The sequence below is a fragment of the Desmodus rotundus genome, chromosome 4 (genome assembly GCF_022682495.2).
Source record: "Desmodus rotundus isolate HL8 chromosome 4, HLdesRot8A.1, whole genome shotgun sequence".
Taxonomy (NCBI): domain Eukaryota; kingdom Metazoa; phylum Chordata; class Mammalia; order Chiroptera; family Phyllostomidae; genus Desmodus; species Desmodus rotundus.
The window spans coordinates 141696820-141722801 of NC_071390.1; the positions used below are offsets into that span (position 1 = coordinate 141696820).

Genomic DNA, 25982 nt, shown 5'->3' on the forward strand with positions numbered 1-25982 from the left:
TGCAGTCAAAAGGTAACACACACAGCTTTTTAGCTATCCATGCTTAAATGGAAGCAGACACTTGTGGATGAAAAGGGGGTGCTGTAATAAATCATAAATTCCTAAACTGGGCAGGTCATAGTAGGTGGTCATGCCCCAGGATTATAATTTTTTTTTCAATGTGTTTATTGATTTCAGGGAGAAAGGAAGGGAGAAAGAGAAAGAGAAACATCAATGTGAGAAACCTTGATTGGTTGCCTCCCATTCGCACTCTGACCAGAGGCCCAACCTGCAATCCAGGTATGTGCCCTGACCAGGAACCGAACCTCCAACCTTTTGATGTACGGGCGATGCTCTAACCAACAGAGTGACCTGGCCAGGGATATAATTTCTCTAGTGAGAGGTTTTTAAGCAAGCCCTGTCCATTGTTTTTGTGCATCTGGATTAACACACTTTTGGAATGCCAGAAGTAGTATCCCTTAAGAAAGCACTTGATCTTGTAATCCAATCCTGCTTTGTTTTGTCCCACCCTCTTATAATCTTCTTCAGTTCCCTCCTTAATTACTAGGAGCATTTGAGATCTTGCTTGCTGGCATCTCAGTTTGACTTAAACTCCTCAAATGTCTCTGCAGCTTGAACATTTCTCATGTCAACACAAGCAAGTATCAGCAGATATCCAAGTAAAGCCTCTGATATGAAAGTAGAGCCCTGGCCTGTGTGGCTCAGCTGGTTGGAGTGTCATCCTGTAGCTGAAAGTTTGCAGGTTCAATTTCCAGTCAAGGCACCCCTGGTCCAGGTGCATACAATGGATTCTTCTTTCTCACATTGAGGTTCCTCTCTCTCCCTTCCTCTCTCTCTCTAAGAGCAATGAGGGGAAAAATGTCCTCGAGTGAAGATGTTTTTTTAAAAAGCTAAACACTGTAAAGTGAGAAAGAACAGTCTTCAAGACTGCCCTCACTTCTGATACCAATCACAAATTTGGGGGTTCCTACAACTACTCTTAGATTTGATAATTTATAGAAGGATTCACACAACTTAGTGATTAGCTGTTATACTCACAATTATGGTTTATTACAGTTAAAGCTAAGTGCTTTGGACAGAGTTCAAACACAGAGCTTCCAGATGTCCTCTCTCCATGGCATCAAGGCCAGCATTAACTCCTCCCAATGATGTCTGGCAATGCACACAGGGTATTGCCAACCAGGGAAGCTCACCCTAGAGTTCGCAGTTTTCACTGGGGCTCCATCTAGTAAGCACAGATAATTATCCACATGGCTAACCTGAGTCTCAAGCCCCTCAGGATGTCAAGATGATTAATCATGACCCAAAGTGCCCACCCCAAGTTATGTTGGTGTGGCTCAAAACTCCCAGGCAAACAAAAACACTGCTATCAGGCATCACATTCCAAGGGTGTAGAGATTACCTCCCAGAAGCCTAAATCAAAGGCCAAAACCTTTTGGTGGCAAAATTAATTCTTTGCTATACAGGTCACTCCTTGGTTTTTGGCCAGGGCCTTCTTCTAACAAAACGATAAATAGCTGGCATTCCCATGGTAACATGTTCTTGCACAAACCCTTTCCATTTTATTATGAAATACTTCTAAGCACTGCTCTTCCCCTTAGAGTGGTTCTTCAGTATCGCTCAAGACATTCTGGGTATTTCAGGTTTCAAGATCATTTTATGTTCCTCAGTCATAGGGGCAGTTTCAATTAATGTCTGATATAAGCTAATCATCTCTCAAATGGGAAATTTATGATCCAATATCCCAGTATTTGCTGCTTGCTACTTGGTGGTGCTCACTGGCTTTTACCATAAGCCTCAGTCTGTACTCCACACAGGGCTATTGTTTAGAGAATTGGTCCATGCCAGTACTCAAGTGTCTAACAGGGCATTGATTAAAGTAGTAAACTTTTGTCTACCAGATATTCTATATTGTTTCAAATTAACAACCTTTGTGGGTTTGGGCGATCATATTGGTTTCCATTGAGCATGTCAAATCAATATTGGCTGAAAGACAGATTTGCTTGCCTTCTGTTTTACTATTCCAGGTAGGAGAGGTGTTTTTTCAGTCAGACATAATATCCATCCCCATAACACATACATTCCAGTAAATGAGACACAAACTTCACATGAACTGTGTTTAATCATTCCAATTTTCATCCAAATTTTCATCTTCACCCTATCAACCATTGCATTCCACTATCCTCCTACTCAAAGTGTAGCTCCTTTGGGACTTTACCAACAGATTTTGAAATCTCAGTGCATTTATTCCCACATCAAGAAATCCAAGAAAATTTTTTCTCCACCCTCTGACCATTTTAGCCTCTCATATGCATATGACCTTGAGTCTTCAGATGGGACAAGCCAAGGAACACAGGCCTTATGTCAGTCCTTATCTTGATTATATTATAGAACCATCAGACTGGGTGATTAGAGATTAGATTTGTATTGTCAGGTTTATCTTTAGGCTTTTTAAATTTCTCTAAACTAGGATAAATAGAGCAGACTTGTTTAGAACCCTTAAGGGTTGGGAGACCAATAGGAGCTCTCATTGGTCCACCCAAGTTCCCAGAGTGTTGCATTAGACCTTCCTTTTGACCCTATCAGTGTCTACTTTACTCATCCCATTTCTTAATTACCTTTTAAAGAGTTCTATCCTGCTGGGATGAGTTTTTTACCTCTCCTCTTTCTCTTTCCTCATTCTCTTATGAATCACTCTAACCTGCTTCATTATCTGTTGTCTCAATAACTTTTCCCTTTGGTAATGGCCAAGAGGTAGCAGCAGTTGCTCAGTATCCAAGTTCTGCTCAGTTACAAACCAGGTTCAGACAATAAGCCAGAATTCAAGTTTGGTCTAGTGTCCGGATATGCCTTAACTTTCTCCTTTACTTTCATTTTAGCTGCTAAAGATAACAATAACCAAAGGATTGTATATTTAGCTTGCTTCTTATTGTTTTGCATTTATTTATGCATCAGTGAGCCAACTCCTTGGAGTTGGATCCATCATTTTTAAATTCCATTGTTAACTTTTACCTTTAATAACTGACAGCAGCAGAGCTGCAGTTCCATACCACAGGTGACCCTGTAGCCATCCAAGAATCAAAGGTTCATCAACCCATAACCTTTTATCCTTCCTCTTCTCAAACCCTATTGACCCTATCAACCATTGATTTGAAACCACAGCTTTCAGTGAATTCTGTGAGTTCTTAGAGAATTTCCAAACCTAAGCTTAGTCTTAGGAACCCTTGAACTTGTGATCTGTATCAGACATCAGGTTGGTCTTGTGTCGGAAAACTATTCCCTCTAATTTCACAGACACCAAAGCAACAAACAGAAAACAACAACTTGGAGAAAACACAACTATGTTAGAAGAAGGAAGTTTAAAAAAATAACTCAGATAAGATTTGCACCACAAGACAAGAAAATAATATTTTTTAAAAATTAAATATCAGGAAAAAATTTTAGAAGTTATAAATATGTTATCGGAAACTAAAACCTCAGTAGAAGAGTTAAAAACTAATAATGAGGAAATTTCTCAGAAAGAAAAACAAACTATATAGGAAGGTAATAAAAGAGAAAGATTTGGATTTCCAAACAACTATATAAGCCATGAAAAATATGTTTAAAAATAGTTTTATGATAAATAAGCATTTGCCTGAGAATTTTAAGAGAGCAAATGGAACCCAAATAGAAAAATGAACAAATGAGAGGAAATTTCATTAACAGAAAGACTGATTAAATTGTGAAGTACAGTGTGACCATTAAAAATTGATGACAAAAAAATCAATGAAATTGTATTTACTTAAAAATTCAGATAATATAAAAATTCAGATTATAAGATATATATATGGTATATATATAAGATATAATGTAAGATATATATTCAATATGATCTTATTGTAAAATACATTTTATCTATGGCTGTGTACAGTTAGTCATTTTTAAATTTTTTTTAAGATTTTATTTGCATATTTTTTAGAGGGGAAAGGAGGGAGAAACATCGAAATGCAAAAGAAACATTGATCAGCTGCCTCTTGCACGCCCCCAACCGGGGACCTGGCCTGCAACCCAGGCATGTGCCCTGGCTGGGAATCAAAGCAGCAAACCTTTCAGATTGCAGGCTGGTGCTCAGTCCACTGAGCCACACCGGCCAGGGCAGGTATTCATTTTTTAAACACAAGATACACAACAAAGATCTAACCACAACATTTATCTTCAGGTGGTAGAAATGTAAGCAATTTTTATTTTCTATATTTTCCAAATTTTCTGCAATAAACACATTATTTTTGTAAAGAAGAGGAAAAGGCATTCCCTTGAATGAAAATTTTTTAAAAGTTAAAAAAATAAAAATAAATATATATGATACATGGGATAGCTTACTCCTTTCTTTTCTTTTTGGGTTCGTCTCCTGGAGCAAATGACCCACATTCTAGCTATCAGCCCCACTGCCTCACAGCTCTTTCTAATAGCCTTTCTCACACCTCCTGCCTTCAGATCCTGCCTGCCCTCATCTCATCCACTTCCACATCTGCTTTTCCTCCTTTAATCTCATGTATAAACAAAACCCTGTAAAGGAACCTGGACATAATTCTTTTGTATTTCACTCAATGCTTTACAAATAATAGGCATGAAATAAACACTTACTGGAAACAATAGATGCAGTGGGAGATGCAGTAGTGGGAGGACTAGAGAGGTGCAGAAGGCTTCATGGAAGTAGTAACGTGTCAGCTGGGACTTAAATTTTGGCTAAAATTTGGGTGACTCAAAGGGAGAGCAGCCGGGCATGCCAAGAAGAGTAGAAAACATGGGAGAATAGGTGGAGACACTAGGTTCAGGAGACACACAGTAAACTCACATGGTTGGAGTGCAAGTTGACGGTTGGAAAATGGTGAAGAGTAAGTTTGGGGAGGCTGAGGCTGGATGAAGCATGAGTGTCAAGCTGAACCTATGCTCTATGGCAGTGGTTCTCAAAACAGCTTGCTGAGCCCTGTGCTGGGGTTTATGTCTCAGTAGACCTGGGATGGGACCTGAGATTTTGCAGTTCTAGTATGTTTTTTTTGTTTTTTTTTTTTCCTTCTTTTTTTTTTTTTTAATTTATTTATTGTTATTTAATTACAGTTGTATGCCTTTTCCCCCATCCCTTCACCCCACCCCAGGTGAACCCACTTCCCTCCCCCCTCTCCACCCTCCCCCTTGGATTTGTTCATGTGTCCTTTATAGTAGTTCCTGTAATCCCCTCTACCCACTGTCCCCGCCCCCACCCCCCACCCCCGCCCTTGCTATTGTTACATTGTTCTTAACTTCAATGTCTCTGGTTATATTTTGTTTGCTTTTTCCTTCTATTGCTTATGTTCCAGTTAAAGGTGAGATCATATGGTATTTGTCCCTCACTTCCTGGCTTATTTCACTTAGCATAATGCTCTCCAGTTTCATCCATGCTGTTGCAAAGGGTATAAGCTCCTTCTTTCTCTCTGCTGCGTAGAATTCCATTGTGTAAATATACCATAGTTTTTGGATCCACTCGTTTGCTGATGGGCACTTCGGTTGCTTCCAGTATTTGGCTATTGTAAATTGTGCTGCTATGAACATTGGGGTGCACAGATTCATTTGGATTGGTGTTTCAGTGTTCTTAGGGTATAGTCCCAGCAGCGGAATTACTGGGTCAAAGGGCAGTTCCATTTTTAGTTTTCTGAGGAAATTCCATATTGTTTTCCACAGTGGCCTCACCAGTCTGCATTCCCACCAACAGTGCACGAGGGTTCCCTTTTCTCCGCATCCTCTCCAACATTTGTTTGTGGATTTGTTTATGTTGGCCATTCTGACTGGTGTGAGATGATACCTCATTGTGGTTTTAATTTGCATCTCTCTGATGGCTAGTGATGCTGAGCATCTTTTCATATGTCTCTGGGCCTTCTGTATGTCTTCCTTGGAGAAGTGTCTGTTCAAGTCCTTTGCCCATTTTTGCAGTTCTAGTATGTTTGCACATAAAGCCAGGTGTAAATTAGAAGCACCTAAAAAGCTTTGCCGAAAAGCCAAAGCCAAGACCCTATCCTTCAGAGATTTTAATTTAATTGGTCAGAAATAGGACCTAAACACTGGAATGTTTATTTTTAATAACCCAGGTGATTAAAATATGCAACCAGGGTTTTTAACCTTTCTAATTGCTAGTGTAAGCAATAAAAAGCCCTTTGTAGTTTTTGAAGAAAAAGATGTTAACATATTATTTGTTAATTGCACAAATAATAAATGATCAATGTGAAAAAATGAGAAATTACAAAGAAAAATTCTAAATTACCTAAAATCTCACTAGCCAGAACAACCACTGTTTACGTTCTAAACTAAAACTTCCAGATCTTTCCCATGCAAGCATGCAAGCATAGACATGAAGATATATGTTTACAAAGATGGGATCATATTTACTAATTGCTTTTTTCACTTACAGTGAACAACTCTCACAATAATAAATATAAGTATAAATCATAATTTATGATGTCCAGTGCAGTATAATTATGATGGAGTATGCAGTACTCCATTATAAGGATGTGCTATGGTTTATTTAACCAATAGTAGAGAATATTTTAAGATTGTTGAGGGTGGGCCATACCATATGGGGTCGGAGACAAAGCACAGGACTTTGGTTCTATCCTTATCTCTGGCAGGTGCTGAGTGAACTTAGACATATCAACATTTATACTTCAACTTAAAAAGTCCTCCACTAGAGAACTATTAGTAAGAAACTCAATTTGAATAAAGAAACCATAGGATTTGTTGACTGGTTAAATATGGGAATTACAGAAAAATATTTTAAGGATGTAAATTGATAGTAGACAGAGACACGACTTTTTTTTAGAAAACCCCAAGACAGGAATTAACATATTTTCAAAAGCAGAGAGACCATGGTAGCAATGTATATTCTTTCCTTCTCTAAATCATAATGATACTTTCTTGTAGATCTAGCTGAAATCTTACCTAATCTATGAAGCCTGTGGTGATCTTTTTACCATCTGATTTCCTGTTACACTTACACATGGCTTAGCCCTTAGTCACAGAGCCCTTTATCCTTCCCCAGTTATTGGTCTTGACTCCCCAGCCAGGCTGCAAACTCCTTAAGTATAGAGATGGCCCCCTCTACCACCACTTCCAATGCTTCCTTTCTGGGGCCATAGTGCCTGAAATACTGCGGGATACATAACACGTATCTATTAGGAACATTTGTTGGTCTTCAGTTTTGCAATTCAGTAATCTGACCAGGAGACTACTCCAGTTACTTTTGCTTTTTTTTTGTCCCCAAAGACAAATCTCCAGGAATCCTTAAATTTACAAAAATGTCAAAGATACCCACTTCAATTTAGACAGTCTTTAAACAATCTAGCATGTGAGATTTCTTCCTCCCATTAGCTCTACAAATCTAAGCTCCTCAAAGCCTCTATTTTTTCCTTTTTTTTCTTTTTTTTTTCGTTTTTTTTTTTCATCAAATGACAGCTGCAATGACTTCCAGAGTTCAAGTCAGTAAACAAATCATACTACCATGGAAATCCGCAGTTCAAATGTATTTGGTGAGCTCATCACACAATAAAACTTGGGGTCAAAGATTAAATTCTATTTTTCAGCAAACAAAAATTGATTTGACAATGTGCAATCAATAGTCTGTTCAATACAATACTTACACAGTGCAAAATTTGCTTCTGAGCTTGTTAAAACATTTTTATTTTATTAACACTTGGTTATAAAATCAGCAAAATTCATAATTCTATCTTCTCCTAAAAATTATACAAAGAATCAGTGAATGCATTTTCTTTCTTAGTTTATGTTAATTTTGAACTCTTAAATGTGAAATCCATCAACTTGCACAGAATGTCTAATATTCTCAATATTGGCAATTTTTCCAAAATAATTCCTTAGAGAGAAAAAAGAAAAAACAATTGCAGTCCTTTTTCTCTTTTTTTTTCTTTCCATCTTTTTTCCTACCTTCCTTCTTTCCTATCTTCCTGACTCCCTGCTTTCTCTTTCTTTCAGTAAATATTTAGTGCCTACTGTGTGCCCTGCTATACCACGCCCTCCACACAAAGTAGTGAACAAAACACAGTCTAGTCATGATGACAGATATAAACCAGAGATTCTAAACTGGAAGCTTGAAAATCTATTATGACCCACAAATGAATTTTTGTTTGGCTCAAACAATGTCTTTTTAAATTGAATTATTTCTCTACATTTTAAAACCAGGATATTTCCCATAAAAAGTCACAGTTCTGGATTATATAAAAAAATTGGAAAATCCAATAGCACTGAGTCCCTTTCTCCCTCAAAAGAACTGGCGGATCCATGTGGGAACTGCCCTGGTTAGAGACACGGAGTTTTTCTTCCCAGTCCTCACGCAATCTCTTTCACTCAGCACTGAGTTTGCAACTGCTATGTTAAACAGTCACAGAAGTAATAAATGCACGGTTATCAATAGCAGCAAATGCTATGAAGGGAAAATACAGAGCTTTATGAGAGAATGGAAGAGAGGAATATAATTTAGATTGAGGGTCAAGGATGATCTCTTTGAGGACATGACATTTTTAACTTTGCTCAATATTGACATTCACCACTTATGGAGTAATTATCCAAATAATAATAAGTACCATTTATTGAGTCTGTTGGTTCTTGGTACCTTATTTAATTCTCGTAGAAACAATTCTGCATAATCCCCATCTTACTGTTGAAACTGGAGATAAAATACTTGAGGTTTAAGGTCAAACAGTCCAACTATACTGAACCTGAAGTCAGCCCCAGATTCAAACTGATTCCAAATTATATGCTCATTCCACCAAAAACAAGCTGGCATAAAAGAAGCTTCACATAAAACAAAACAACCACTGCTGAAGATGGCTTATAGTAATAAAAATTCAGAAACCACCCCAGGAAATAAACCACTATGAGGACAGATGAAATAAAGATGATCATTTATACCCAAGAACTGTTTTTAGTGAAACAATTTTAAAGAGAATTTAAAATAAATATGTTTAACATGTTTGAAGAGATAATGTAGGGGAAGAAAATTTTCTTCCTCTCCCCATAAGATTTTCCCTGGCTGGGGCCCTATAAATTGGATTTTTTTTTAAAGACAGATTAATGAGAGTAAAGTATACAAATGTATTTAATGCAAGTTTTATGTAATATGGGAGGCTTCATAAGGAAATAAAGACCCAAAGAAGTGATTAAGCATGAGCATTTTTATATCAGGTTTGATGAAGAGTGGGAAGTTGTGGAAAACATGATAGCACAAAAATACATATATGAGCCAAGTGTAGTAAAAAAGGGCAAACCTAGCAAGGCTGTTTGTTCAAATTCCTTTCACAGTTCCTCTGCCTTAAAGATAAGAATGCTCCTTTACTCCAGGTGTAGAAAGAGCACCTCTCAGACATGTGTCTCATAACCTGCTTCAGGGGAGACAGAGGTCAGAGAATTCTTCCTACATCAGCCATTTCTCAAACTCCTTCAGCTTAAAATATTCAATATGCTAATGTGCCATATTTTGGGGTCACTTATCTTGAACCCCAACACTGTGAATAAATACAGAGTGAGAAGATGGGACTATTTGACCATTATGGACCCCTCTTCTAGCTCTAACATTATTGGATTCTATATATACCAGGCACAAATCTTAATGTACAGTCTCAGGCAATTAAGAAATACAACTTTTTTTCCTATCCCTTAATTTAATTTTCATCTTGAGTCCTCATTCCATTAATCTGATAGGCATCGTTAACTTTTCAGGATTTCCTATCCCCTTCCCTGTTATGCCAAGATGCCAGGGAACTTTCTACCAGAGCATTAGACAACCAAGTCATTCTTCAAATCACCAAATATAGTTTTTACAGCACTGTACTTGCTCAATCAATACTTTTTGATCTACTGGTTTTGGAAAAATAGACAATTTATTATAGAAAAGGTTTTTATATGTAACCCACTAGATTCTTAAAATAATTGGAATACAAAGATATCTACAATAAAATTCAAAACATGAAGAAAGGAAATCAGGATCATGGAAAAGGGAAGAAGAGAATATGTTTCTATGAAATAAGAGCAGCATTTTGGCTTAAGCACTCAAGCAGCCAAGGCAAGAAGAAACATTGGAATTCTATAGTTTATATTATAATAAAAACAAAATTTCACTATTCTTTAATGGGAAAAATGTTATTTTTTCTTACATAGCAATTAAATTGAGATTTGGGGGAACAATACCATTTAAATGATGAGAGAATAGCAGCTTAATCGTGAATACAATGAGATAAACAAGATACTGAAGTGAAAACAGTGTGAACCAGTTCTTCAAGGTTCATGAAAAATAAAAAGAAAATCTGGTGTACTGTTTGGTTTTTAAAAACAATTTTAATAAGCATAGGAGTTATTACAGAAATTGAAGACATTGAAGACTTTAAGACCAAGGAGAGAGAGAGAGAGATAAATAACACTGCCATTTAGTCAATTATTACTGCTACTAATCCAAGGCAACTGAAATTGTTTCTTAAAGGTCTGAGCTGAGCTGAGTCAAATCAGAAATCATATGGAAGTATTAACATAAATGAAAGGCAAATTTTGTCAGTATGTAAAATCAAACAAGCAGTTTTCAAGGTTCAAAGTGAGCTACTGATCTAGCATAAACCTAGTTCAAGAAGCAAATGACATAGGGAATTAATGGTTGAACCAGAACTAGCACCATCAAGCTCTATCATGCTAATTCCTTAAGATAATGTAGTGCATTTAGGGGGGAAAAAGGGGGGAGAGAAAAATCAAGAATTGTGTTAAAACTGCTCTCCCATGATCACCTTGTAAGACAAAGAAAATATGCCCTGGCTGGTGTGGCTCAGTGAGTTAAGTGCCGTCCTGAAAACCAAAAAAGGTTGCCAGTTCAATTCCCAGTCAGGGCACATGCCTGGGTTGCAGGCCAGGTCCCTGGTTGGAAGGCATGTGAGAGGCAACCAATCAAGTTTCTCTCCCTCTCTTTCTCCCTCCCTTACCCTCTCTCTAAAACATAAATAAGGTCTAAAAAAAGCTTTTTAAAAAAGACCAAGAAAATGTCTATTTACTGAATGAAATATATCCAAGAACACCTGTCACTTCAATGACATTATAACATTACTCCCTTCAGTAGTTTTAAACACTGAGCTTTTTGGGAGCCCCATCAATTGCTCACATCCTACATAGTGGGTCAAGTGCATTGTTACTATGATGAATAAATGGCACCTGAAAGAGTTAATATGACTCCCCTGCCCCCAAATTTATTACTAGGGAGATGGCTGAGATATTCTCTGGCCCAGGAAAGAAAAAAAAGCCCATTTCTTCCTAAAGTTTTTTATTCATAAAGTTCAGCAAAGGCACTCTTCTTTTGATAGCCAACCCCCACTCCTGCCTACCCTAAAAACCATATTTTGTAAACCAAATTCTCTAACTATAAGACTGGTTTTTCTCATGAGGCAAAGAAAAAAAAAACCCTGTGATTAATGTTTTAGCTAAAAGCATAGGATGTAAAATGGGAAGATTATTTATGGTTCTTCTCTTTAGGAGCTAATAGAGTCAGATGTTAGCCTAAAAGGTTGGAAATCCTACAGTGGGATTTTTTTTTCCTCAACAGATAAAAGTGTCTTCTGGAAAGCAGCATAAATACTGTCTGCAGTAAGCCATAAGCACTAATAATTTTGCTATAAGTGCTCAGTCAAAGGGAGATGAACATGTTAAATGTTATTAAAAAATGGACAGCATATTATCTTGAAAGCCACAGTGAAACACTAACCTAAGTGACAAGCATGGCTTTCAGTGCCATGTTTTAAGATGGACGGCAGTGGGAGGGATTTACCAGGCCACTCTTCCATATAGTCAAATCACATTCAGTAGCTCAAAATGGAATACGGATTAAATTTTCAATTTCTAGTTATATTTTCCCCAAGGCTGTTAAATTTCTCTTTTCCTAAACTGTTCATTCTTCTTCAGTTAATTCTGTTTGAAAGACCTGCTTTGCTAATTATCCAAGATAGGCCAGTGAGCATGAAATTTGATTTTACTACCTTTGACATTGTCACAATTTAATTTGGCAGAGAAGGCTTTTATTATTTTTTTAATAGAGTATTTCCAGTGAAAAGCTTTTTACATTTTGTTACCTTTTTAAAAATCAGTAACAACAAAAGTTTCCTTTTCTTTGTGATGTTCTTTTTAAAAAATGAACTTAATGAATTACTGGGAACAAATAAAGAAATAGACATTTAGAAATAAAAAGGCATGAGATGAATGAAATGCTGAAACAAACATATTTGCCTCTTTACAATAAGAGATTTCCACAAAACAGATGTATTGGTTATCAGTAAGGCAATAATTGCTTACTAGTCTAATTTGGGGGTGATTAAACATTCATATACCCAGGCATGGCACTAGTACCTAGTGATTCCGTGGGTGATTCTGGTCAAAAATGACCAATAAACCACAGCATCCTGGAGGGACAGCCAGCTCTGGAGGAATTCTACCCTCTCCACATGGGTGGAAACAGCCTAGAGAGGGCTGATGTTAGAGGAGTACTGCAGATCACACTTCCTAAATATGCTCAGAGTATTGTGCAAACATTGTGTAGACGAGGAAGTACTTCATAAATCTGCAGTGTTCAATTTCCTAACAGAAAAAAAAATCTGAGACAAATAAGCCATAGATTGGTAGATCCAGATCAGTTTGGTTCCAACAGGAAACAGTTATCATACTCAAACTGGATAATTAAATATTGTTAAATGAATGGACTATTTATAAGTTGTTGTATTAGTTTAATAGGGCTATTGTTACAAAGTACCACAAAGTTGGGGAGCTTAAACAGCAGAGTTTTATTGTCATACAGTTCTGGGGGCTCAAAGTTCAAAATCAAGGTGTCAACAGTATTGATTTCTTCTGAGAACCGTGAGGAGGAATGTGTTCCTGGCCTCTCTCTTTGACTTGTCAATGGCCCTCTTCCCCCTGTGCTTTCACATCATGTTCCTCCTATGTGTCTGTCTCTGTGTCCAAACATTTCCCTTTTAGAAGGACACCAGTCACATTGGATTTGAACCCACCCTATTGACCTCACTTTAACTTGACTCCCTCTGTAAAGATCCCATCTCCAAATAATGTCATATTTTGAGGTACTGGGGGTTAGGACTTCAACATATGACCAGGGGTGTATCATTGAGCCCATAAGGGCTTTAGACAACATTTGAGGAAACAGACAAGGGACAGAACAGTATCCAGGGGCTAATCATAGCAGAGAGCTTTCAGCTCTAGACATGAAGAGGTTATTAGAACAGAGAGAGAGTAACTGTGTGGAAATAGCTGTCATATAAGAACCAGGGCTTTCAGTAAAAGGATTCAGCCAATGAGCAGTAACCTGTTAGGGATGGAGAGGAAGGAATATGTGCCCTAACTCACTCCCTTCAAGCTCCTCCTGCTGGTGCCTCTAATAGACCAAACCAACTGGAAACTAGAGAGCAAGGCAGTGGATCAGTCCATACTGGCCAGCCTCCTGGGGCATTCTGCAGGGTGCAAAAGGGGAGGGAATGAATCTGGAGGGATAAGCAGGAGATACCTGGTATGCTGTCTTCTAAACTTCATAAACCAGATACTGGATATGCAAGAGTTCCTTATATTTTTCTCTACATGCTTGAAATAATTCACAGTAAAAAAAAAGTAAAGAAAAGAAATAATTCACGGTAAATTTTTTTTAAGAAGCATGGTATATTATTATGCAGGGAAAAATAAATGTAGTGGTATAATCACAACACATGTCCTGAAGGATATGCTCAATGTTTATCTTCCAGTTGGGGATTAGGGAGAGTTTTAATTTTATTTTATTACTTTGCTATTAAGAAGTTCTTTACAGGGCCCTGACCAGCATGGCTCTGTGGGCTGAGCATCATCTCACAAAGCAAAAGACCACTGGTTCAATTCCCTGGTCAGGGCATATGCCTGGGTTGCAGCCCAGGTCCCTCGTTGGGACATGCAAGAGGCAACTGACTGATGTTTCTCTCACACATCAATGTTTTTCTCCCTTTTTCTCCCTTCCTTCCCCTCTTTCAAAAAATAAATAAATAAAATCTCTTTTAAAAAAAGTTTTTTTTACAAGGATGGAGACTACCAGGAAAATAATGCTGATGGCAACTGTAAGGGATGTAGTAAGTATGAGCAGCTTCTCTTTGAGAAGGTGCAGGGAGATTCTAGAAAGAGGCTTAGGATTCAGTGGGGTTTGCTTATGCTAGAAGAGATTCCAGAGATCAGAGTATAATAGCTGGAAGACAAATGAATGAAACAATATGGAACTTAAATCAGAGGAGAAGACGATACAAAATTTTGGGGTGGTAGCCAAACATATAGGGGGTTATGTATGAGGAACTGAGGAGTTAAGCTCCTTCAGTGTTCTGAATGGAACTCTGAAGAAAGTTTTTTTTTAAGATTTTATTTATTTATTTTTAGAGAGAGGAGAAGGGAAGGAGAGAGGGAGAGAAATATCAATGTGTGCTTGCCTCTTGTGTGCCCCACACTGGGGACCTGGCTCACAACCCAGGCTTGTGCCCTGATTGGGAATCAAACTGGCAACCCTTGGGTTCTCAGGTTGGCACTCAATCCACTGAGCCACACCAGCCAGGGCTGAAGAAACTTGTTTTTAAACCCCAGGTGTCAGGGACTTGACCACACTAGCAACCAACAGTCTTTGCTTCAGGCTCTGTCCAAAATGTGTGTTGTGTGAAAATTTTTTACAAGGTTCCCCCCGCCAAAAAAAAACCTTTCTTGTGGAATGACAGAACACTCAGTACTCCTGTGATGAAATGTGAACCTAGCTGAGATCAGTTCTTTGGGGCCACCATCATTAAGATTTTCTATATGGCTTCTGCAATGTCATAGTAGGATCCCTGTTTTTATATTGCTGAGCAGATGTAAAGTTTTAATTTCAAACCAAAGGTTTCGGCATAAATTTCATATGTTTTTTTTTAAGTTCTATGACATGATAAATAAAGCAAAATACCAGCATCTATACATATGCTATAAAAGTCTCATATCAATTTTCATCAACAGACTAAGAGTTACATACAGCATGTGCAAACATGTAATATTAGAGCTTTCCTACTCAAAAAAATACTAAGCCTTTTCTGAAACTAACAATGATTATATTCCTCAGAGAGCTATGAATATATAAAGCTTGAAGTCTTTATGTCCAACTATTCTTAAAGTTACTTGAGGGCAGAAAAGGTCACCAAGATTTTTAAAAATCATTTTATACAAAAACAGCTGAACTGGTTTACTCTAATATCCTCCAGCTATGAAATGGGAAGAAACCTGTCTTGCTTAAACCTGAACAGCATAACAGCACTTCAGAAACAGAGCAAGAACATTTTTACATTGGAATGCATCTTCTGGTTTGATCACTGACTCTCATGTATTAAAGCTGTTTTCACTCTGAAGAATGTGGCTTCTCATGAAAAGTAAGACTGATTAAGAAAATAATGTTTTCTGAAATCTGTGTTATACCAGATAAAAGAGAAAACAGAAATTCAAAACATCATGACTGAGTTATTACATTTACTCTTCTTACCAGACTAGATGTATATTCAGAAACGTGGAATAAAATTTAAAGAAAGAAGTTGAAAACCTATTTCTAAAACTCAACTAAAGGTCAAACTATTCTCACACATTTTAAAATAAATTTTTCAAGGAGACTTGACTTGGGGTGGTGAATACACAGTATAATATACAGATGATGCATTATAGAGTTATACACTTGAAACCTATATGATTTTATTAAACAATGTCACCCTAATAAACTCAATGAAAATTTAAATATAAACAAATAATTCATTCTTCACCTAAACATTTATCTTGGCTTTCAGTAGTGACCTCCTCCTAAAGGGCTCAACCCTTTATAAAGGTTTGGCTGTGCATTGTCACTGCATTCTCATAAATAGAATGGTCTGAGACATGGTTCATTCTGAGTGATGAACCTCTTGGACAAAATGCAGATTTCTACTGGCTATAGGGAAAAGCTATATATTGATATAAATAGATGTTCAATATGTTTGATTGTTTGGGGGGAGATTTGGAATGATGTCCTTGAATTATTTAAGAAGAATGCTTAAAACTGTATAAGATGAGAAACTGTGTTATGCATATTTTACAACAATAAAAAGTTTTCCCCAGAAATGTAGTGCAACCTAAATATATATAATTTTTATTTGTCAACCATACTTTAATAAAGGTATAAAAAGAATTCAAGGGGGGAAATACCAGAAATATATATATATATATAAGACAAATATTTACATTGGAGAAGTTCCGGTACTGCCTTGAAGAAATAATGCAATTGCATCAGGCTCTTTGATTATAGTAAGGCGGATCTATATCTTATGCTCAGCAATACAGCAAGCCTGAAATGGCCAGTCAGTATAAGAAAAGAAATCAGGCCACCCACCAGATTTCATGTCAAAGTGTGATTATAATCACCTAAAGAGTAAAGATAATACTTCCTAATTTTTCATTTTAAGAGTTGAGACATATCTATCATCCCAGGATTATAAAATTATAAGAAAGGAAGAGATTGTTTTCACAAATAAAGAATATTGATTCCAGGTGAGAGTAAAGGATTTGTGCCAAATCATATTTGCTTCTCTGGATGGCGGGTTCACTGAGTCAACAACTTTGTATTCAGTGCCTAATAGTGCCAGGTATTGTGAGCTGTTGAGTCTATAAAGGTGACTAGGACACTTGGACCCTGCCCTCATAGGAGTGCACATTAAGCAGGGGAATAGACCTACTTTGATGATGATAGTGTAGTATAATATGATGAGTGCAATAGTACAAGGATGCACTCACTTTCCTGGCATACAGAGAGTAATTATCTCTGAATAAGGATTCTTTATGCTACAGAGTAGGAAAAAAATTCCTAAAAGAGGTTATCCCTTACCCAGACCTCTGTTCAATAAGTCAACAGGAAGGAAAAGGAGGTGTCAAACAGTAAGGAGTTCAGGGTGGCTGCTGTACTTAAGGATCCAGTCAGCTGGGAGTCAGTGGGAGGAAAGGATGGAAAAAACATACAGCTCTGTGGGAAGGCAGGATTCCGGATGTTTAACGACCTCGTGCTAAATCACTTAGATTTTATTGTGGAAGCCACAAAGGCAAGACATTCAAGTTGGAGATAGCAGTTTTATGTTAGAAAGATAACTCTCACTCACTGTGCACTGGAGGATGGATTATGAAGGAAGAAACTGGAGCATGGAAGGCCCATCACAAAGCTGTGGCAGCGATCAGGTTGCTACTTTTATTTTCCTTTTCCAGTTAAGGTCTTAGAGGTTATGATTTTTCACCCTCCTGTACAAAACAGAGAAATCAAACTATGACAACTGCTGTTGCAGTTCAGTCTTTTCCAATCCTTGGCTTCTCTTCATGCTTATACCACTGCTCCATCCTCACAGAAGATAGAACCTTCGTCTCACTGTCCCTCAAATACACCAAAATTCTCTCCTGTCTCCACCCAGGGCTCTCCTGAAGTGTGTACAATAGTATACAAATAGGAACAAAGAGTACACAGATTTGCATCTGAAGGTGTAGATCTGGAAGGCATCTGTAAAGCTTGAGGCCATAGAACAAATCAAATCACCAGGAAAATATACAAAACAAGAAGGAAAGAAACTTAAAGGGTACACAGAGGTTATGAAACCAGCAAAGCAAACAAATGAATAGCATGCCAAGATATCCAGTGCCCACCTGGTATGACCCACAAGGGTAGCCACAGGTGTGAAAGGTCCCAAAGCCATACCAGACAGATTACTTGTATGTAACCCAAAGTTCAGCTGACCCCAAGTCCTTCAATCATCCAGAGTCAATCTTTTTTTCAAGATTAAAGTTAGCCTGTGGAAAGTACCAGTTGGTACAACCTGTCTAGAAGGTAATTTGGCCTAACAGTTGTTCTTTTAGGGATTTATCCTATAAACATATTGGCACATTTGCAAAATTGTGTAAGTATAAAGTAGCTTTACTTATAAGCAAAGTATTAGAAAAATCTCAATTTCCTATAAAAAGGATTAGAGAAGTACTCCTAACCATGAATTACTATGCAGACAAAACTTAAAAAAAAAAAAAACTGTATGTGGTGATATGGAAAGATATGCCCAAGATATATCAGTAGGTGAAAACAAAGATGTGCAGAAGATTATGCAAAGCATGTTACCATTTGTGTGAGATAAAAACAAAGTATAAAAATACTTGAAACATCTCTTGAAGAATACTCAATAAATTGACAATAGGGCCTGAATAGTTAGGCAACTAAAAGAGAAGGGTGCTTATTTTTCGCTGTATATCTTTTTTAATTTTCTGGAATTTTTTACCATGTGTATGTAATGCCTGTTCAAAAAATAAAGTTAATTTTAAAAATAAACAATTGCATATGAATTTTTTAAAGCAAGGAAACATTTACAAATGTGATTAAAAAAAAAACAAACACTTTCATTAAAATGGCTCACTGTCCTAACCTATACACATGGGAAATCTAGTGTACTTCACAGTCTCTCCAAGGATTTTTTACGTTAAAGTGGGAATTCACACCTCTCCTAGTTATCTCCTATTCTAGTGTCTTGATTTCACAGTATTCTTAGGCTCACCTCAGAGTCTTGCTTCTTATGTATGCTATCCATCACTGTGAACAGTAGAGGAAGTCATTGACTCTAATTCAGTCTGTTTAATGCTTCAAAGCTGTCCTGCCCGGGTCTTAGAGCTCTTTGCACAACCCTCTTTAATAGTAACACAAATGTGCCCTGGCTGGTCCTAATCCAATACCCACTATTACTGGCAGCATATGGCCTCCTCCACTGCTTGTCTAGTTACCTGCCCTACAGGAAATGCCTAGTCTGTCCCAACAAATGCAGCAAGGTAAGGACACTGGATCAATCAAAGCATGCTTGCCAAGGTCAGGAACTCTGTGGTCATAGATTTACACACTAATTTCTAGTATCTTCTCTCACTTGCTGTTTCTGGAATTTCTTAGTCTTGATCACTCTGGAAAGCTCACACAATACTGCATACACAATACTCCTTTCTACCTAAAACCTCCTTTCTTCAGCTACAGTTTCAGGGACCATCTCAATAGCTTCAATAAGTTCTCTCACTTTAAAGTCTTGCTCAGGAACTGAATATCCCATTCAGGTTAATCTAATAGCAAGAGTTGGTTAAGGGTGGTAGTCTTAACAAAAATGTAAACCTGGCTCAGTTCTAAACCAACATGCAGCTGGTTATTGTACCAGAATTCAAAATGGAACTAGACATGATCCTAAAACATAACCTTGAAGTCAGTCACTTGAAGGTCTCCAGCCTGCAGGATGTACATAATACCATGATATTTAAATTCAGATGACTCAAATGCGATCCTATGTATGGTAGGACACCTAGGATCCCACTTCTAATATCTCTGGGACTCTTGAGAAAAACATATTTCTGCTCATCTGTTGTTTAATGTCCTAGATATGCTGAATCCTCAGTTTCTCCCACATGTCATCATCCTGTACAGCTTTTTCCACCTCAAAATAATGTTTCCAAAGCATCCCACCCTTTGACCATTCCCTTTAGTCTTATCCATCAAACTTACTAACTCCATATTCCCTATTTGAGCTATTTTTAATCTCACTGCAATCTTTAATCCATGGGCCTGACCATGTATTCACTTCCATGACTGTCCTCATGTTCTTACTTCCCTCCTTATTCATCTTAAATTCCATGATCCGGCTATTCCCATGAAAATATACTTAATCCTCTTTCCCCTGTCTTTATTCTTTGCATTTATCTGGAAAACCCCAACCTGGCTAGACAACTACATATATATCTAATGACTGCATGTGAGCAGTTTCCACAATTGCAGAGAGTCATACAACCATGCAGGTTGTTGTCACATTAAATTTCTGATCACCAATTCCAAACAGGGAATTAACTCTGCCAGACAATCCTATAAATTTCCTTACACATTCTTGAAAAGGACTAGTTTTGACCTTCTCTTCTATGCTTACACATCCAACACCCTTGCTCCTCTCCCTGTCAGTTGATAGCTTTACTTCATAGTTGTAATCATATAAGAATGTTCACAAACTAGCCCTGACTGGTGTGGTTCAATGGGCTGCACATCATCCTGCAAACTGAAAGGTTGCTGGTTCAATCCTTGGTCAAGGAACATGCCTGGATTGCAGGCCAGGTCCTTGGTTGGGGGCATGCGAGAGGCAACAGGTCAATGTCTCTCTAGCACATCGGTGTTTTACGCTCTGTCTTAATCCCTCCCTTCCCCTCTCTCTCAAAATAAATAAATGAAATCTCTTTTAAAAAGTTCGCAAACTATTTCATGTATATTATAGGATCAAGTAAATGATTATATCACCACTGTTCAGTACCGAGATTTTCAATATAAGAGACAAAAGCATGAAATAAAGGAAGTAAACAAACATCCTGAACTTGTTAAATTTGATTTCGAAATAGTAATATGAACTTTATTTTTAAATGTATCTATTTTTTAAAACATTTTATTTATCTTTAGAGAGAAGGGAAGGGAAGTAGGAAGAGAGGGAGAGAAATATCAGTGTGTGGTTGCCTCTCGCTCACCCTGCACTGGGGACATGGCCCACAACCCAGGCATGTGCCCTGACTGGGAATTGAACGAGCGCCCCTTTGGTTCGCAGGTTAGCACTCAATCCACTGAGCCACACCAGCCAGGGCTTAAATGTATCTATTAAGTGGATAAGAAAAGGTGTGGTACACTTACACAATGGAACACTACTCAGCTGTGAAAAAAGAAGAAAATCCTACCTTTTGTGACAGCATGGATGAACCTGGAGAGTATTATACTAACTGAAATAAGCCAGTCAGAGAAAGACAAATACCATAGGATTTCACTTATATGTGGACTCTAATATACAAAATAATCTAACAGGACTTCTGGCCAAGATGGAGGCATAGGTAGACACACTGTGCCTCATTGCACAACCAAAAGAAGGACAACAACAAATTTAAAAATGAAAACAACCAGAACTGACAGAAAATCGAACTGTATAGAAGTCCAACAACCAAGAAGTTAAAGAAGAAACATTCATCCAGAGGGGCGGAGACAGGCAGCCGGATGGAGAGGACTAACGGCAAGGCAGGGTCTGGAGGACCTGGGGAGGTGACAGATTGCAGACTGGCAGTCCCACATTCGCGTGCAGATAAACCGGGAGGAAAAACTAGGGAGCGAGACAGACTGTGAAACCCAGAATTCCAACGTGGGGAAATAAAGCCTCAAACCTTTGACTGAAAACACCTGTGGGGGCTGAGGCAGCTGCAGGAGAAACTCCCAGCCTCACAGGAGAATTCATTGGAGAGACCCACAGGATCCTAGAATGAACACAAGCCCACCCACCCAGGAATCAGCGCCAGAAGGGCCCACTTTGCTTGTGGGTAGTGGGGAAAGTGACTAAAAACCGACAGGGCAAACAGCATTGTTCCCTCTTGGACCCCTCCTCCACATACAGCATCACAACGCACCCACGTGGGTTGCCCCACCCTGGTGAACACCTGAGGCTCTGCCCCCTTCTGCGTAACAGGTGTTCCAAGACCAAAAAAAAAAAAAAAGGCCCAAATAAAAGAACAGATCAAAGCTCCAGAAAAAATATAACTAAGCGACAAAGAGATAGACAACCTATCAGATGCAGAGTTCAAAACACCGGTAATCAGGATGCTCACAGAATTGGTTGAATATGGTCACAAATTAGATGAAAAAGTGAAAGCTACCCTAAGTGAAATAAAGGAAAATGTACAAGGAACCAACAATGATGAGAAGGAAACCAGGACTCAGATCAATGGTGTAGACCAGAAGGAAGAAAGAAACATTCAGCCAGAACAGAATGAAGAAACAAGAATTCAAAAAAATGAGGAGAGGCTTAGGATCCTCCAGGACACCTTTAAACGTTCCAACATCTGAATCATAGGGGTGCCAGAAGGAGAAAAGAAGGAGTAAGAAATTAAAAACTTATTTGAAAACATAATGAAGGGGAACTTCGCCAATCTGGCAAAGGAAATAGACTTCCAGGAAGTCCAGAAAGCTCAGAGCATCCCAAAGAAGTTGGGCCCAAGGAGGTACACACCAAGGCACATCATAATTACATTACCCAAGATGAAAGATAAGGAGAGAATCTTCAAAGCGGCAAGAGAAAAGGAGATAGTTAACTACAAAGGAGTTCCCATAAGACTGTCAGCTGATTTCTCAAAAGAAACCTCACAGGCAAGAAGAGGCTGGAAGTCATGAAAGGCAAGGACCTACATCCAAGATTACTCTATCCAGGACAGCTACCATTTCGAATGAAAGGGCAGAGGAAGTGTTTCCCAGACAAGGTAAAGTTAAAGTTGTTTGTCATCACCAAACCCTTATTATATGAAATGTTAAAGGGTCTTATCTAAGAAAAAGAAGAAGATCAAAACTATGAACAGTAAAATAACAACAGACTCACAACTATCAACAACTGAACCTAAAGAAACTAAAACAAAAACAAACTAATCAAAAACTAGAACAGAAACAGAATGACAGAAATGGAGATCACATGGAAGATAATTGGTCGGGAGGGGGACGGGGGAGAGTAGGGGAATAAGAAGCATAATTGACAGGTACAAGATAGATAGGGGGAGGTTAAGAATAGTATAGGAGGCCCCTGGCTGCAGACTAGTCAAAGAAGCAGTGGTGGCGCCGGGGTCTTAATGGCTGGTCTTTCCACCACCCGTGGACCTGGAGCTCCTGGTGCAGGTTTAGACCCAGTGTGCCTCCCGGGCTGTGCCCGGGTTCAGATCCAGAGTGTACCCAGCGACCTGGGAGTGTGCACACCCACTGGAGTCTGTACGCACCCACCAGGGAGTGTCCGCACCTCATTTTGGAGGGAGCTGAACCACAGGCACCAACTGAGGGAGTGCACCCAGCGACCGGGGAGTGTGCACAACCCCAGGGACTGTGTGTATCGACCCAGGAGTGTCCACACCTCATCTTGGAGGGAACTGAGAACACAGGCACCAGGGAGAGTGCAAATCAAGGAAGGCTCTGCGTGCACACCCATAGCCCAGTGGAGGCCTACCATAAAAAAGAGTGGGTAGAAGCTGGGAACACCAGGATACCTCCTGGGAGAGGAAACCCACCAACAAAGGAAACACCAACAGCTAAGAACAGAAGAAGGTGAAGGAGGGAGTGGAAGTCACACTAACTCAACCCAGGACCTATCTAGAAATACATCTAAATAGTGGAGAAATTACTCAGAACAAACAACTGAACAAGAGCAAGAGAAAAGCCCCCAAACCTTGTACACACAGAAGAACCAGCTCCAACACAACCTGCCCACACCTGCACAATAGAAAACAAGAGGTGGGGGACAGACTGACCCTCACATAACCAGCTGATGGGAAATACCCAACAAAGACAGACCCAAAAAGAACCAAAACCAAAGACATACACAGAGCCAACATAAACCACAGCCCAAGATCAGTAAGATTGGGAGATCAAGGAGACTGTACCACTAAATCTCATAGGTATTCTATCACAGAAGTATACACCAAAAACCCAGGGGATAGAACAGAGCAACTTAAGAAGAGGCTAACAGGAAGAGTCTCACAAACAATGGGAGACAAAGAAACAATCCCCAAATGAAAGGAAAGGGGGAAGTCTCAGAAACAACGCTAAATGAAAAAGAGGCAAGTCAACTATCAGATTGTGAGTTCAAGGAATTGGTTATAAAGAAGCTTCATGAGCTCACACAGAATTACCAAAAACTACAGAGAAACTACAATGAACTCACTGCAAACTATATCAACATGAAAAAGGAAATAGAAACTATCAACAAGGGCCAAGAGGAAATGAAGAACACAATTTCTGAACTGAAGAACACAGTAGAAGGAATCAAAAGCAGGCTCAATAAAGCAGAGAATCAAATTAGCAAACTGGAGGACAAGGTAGAAAAAACCTCCCAGAAACAACAGGAAAAGGAAAAGAGGCTCAGAAAGAATGAAGAAGGGTTAAGGGAACTGCAGGAAGACACCATGAAACATAATAAGATCCATATAATAGGGATATCAGAAAGAGAAGAAGAGGATGGGATAGAAAACCTGTTTGAAAAAGTAATGATGGAAAACTTCCCTAATTTGATGAGAGAAAAAGTCATACAAATCCAGGAAACACAGAGCATACCAATCAAGAGGAACCCAAAGAGGCCGACTGCAAGACACATCATAATTAAAATGGCAAAATTCCAAGACAAAGAAAGAATCTTAAAGGCAGCAAGGGAGAAACAGGAAGTAACATACAAGGGAGCCCCAATAAGGTTAGCAGCTGACTTCTCAGGGGAAATGCTCCAAGCCAGAAGAGAATGGCAAAAAATATTCCAAGTAATGAGAACTAGAGGCCTGCAACCAAGGCTACTTTACCCAGCAAGGCTCTCAATCAAAATAGAAGGCCAAATAAGGAGTTTCCCAGACAAAAGAAGTCTAAAAGAATACAGCTCCACCAAACCAGCTCTGCAAGAGATGCTAAAATGGCTGCTATAAGTAAAGAAAGGAAAAGCGACAGAGAGAGAAGAACACAGGTACAAAAAATCGGAAATGAATAAGTACCTATCAATAATAACCTTAAACGTAAATGGATTAAATGCTCCAATCAAAAGACATAGAATAGCTGAATGGATAAGAAACCATGACCCACACATATGCTGCCTACAAGAGACCCATCTCAGGACAAAAGACTTACACAGACTGAAAGTGAAGGGCTGGAAACAAATTTTCCAAGCAAATGGAGAGGGGAAAAAAGCAGGGGTAGCAATACTTATATCAGACAAAATAGACTTCAAAAAAAGGACCATAAAGAGAGATCCAGATGGTCACTTCATAATACTCAAAGGAAGAATCCACCAAGACATAAAAATTGTAAATATATATGCACCCAACACAGGAGCACCCAAATACAAAAAGAAAATCTTGGAGGACTTCAGGAAAGATATTGACAGCAACACAATTATAGTAGGGGATTTTAACACCCCACTGTCAAAAATGGACAGGTCTTCCAAACAAAATATCGACAAAGATATTGTGGCATTGAACAACGCCCTAGATGAAATGGATTTAACTGATATATATAGAGCTTTTCATCCCAAAGAAGCAAAATACACATTCTTTTCAAGTGTACATGGAACATTTTCAAAGATAAACCACATGATAGGACACAAAACAAGCCTCAACAAATTCAAGAAAACTGAAATCATATCAAGCATTTTCTCTGACCATAAGGGACTGAAACTAGAAACAAATATCAAGGAAAAAACCCCAAAACACTAAAAAAAAATGGAGATTGAATAGCATGCTATTAAACAATGAATGGGTGAAAAATGAGATTAAGGAAGAAATCAAAAAGTTTCTGGAAACAAATGAAAATGAACTCACAACAATCCAAAACCTATGGGACACAGCAAAGGCAGTCCTGAGAGGGAAATTCATAGTGATACAGGCCTACCTAAAAAGAATAGACGCAGCTCAAATAAACAACCTAACCATACACCTACAAGAACTCGAGAAACAACAACAAAGACAACCCAGAGCAAGTAGAAGGAAGGAAATAACCAAGAACAGAGTAGAATTAAGTGACATAGAGACTAAAAGCACAATTTTAAGGATCAATAAATCCAGGAGCTGGTTCTTTGAAAAGATAAACAAAGTCAACAAGCTTTTAAGCAGGCTCATCAGAAAAAAAGAAAGAGGACCCAAATAACCACAATCAGAAGAGAAAGAGGAGAGACTACAACTGATATCACCAAAATACAAAGGATTATAAGAAATTACTGCAAAGAACTCTATGCCAAGAAATTTGAAAACCTAGATGAAATGGACAAATTTCTAGAAAAATATAACCTCCCAAAACTCAATGAAGAAGAAACAGAAAGCCTGAACAGACCAGTAATGCCTGATGAAATTGAAACAGTAATCAACAAGCT

The 25982-nt window shown here is 38.4% G+C and overlaps 1 long non-coding RNA gene across 1 annotated transcript in view; it reads right to left on the reverse strand.

Annotated features, from left to right (window-relative positions):
- Positions 1–25982, reverse strand: part of LOC128780737 (uncharacterized) — a 76783-nt gene that overhangs the window by 28296 nt on the left and 22505 nt on the right. The window contains exon 2 of the long non-coding RNA XR_008426745.1: positions 17193–17328. This is a non-coding gene — a long non-coding RNA (uncharacterized lncRNA). The remainder of the gene's footprint in view (positions 1–17192; positions 17329–25982) is intronic.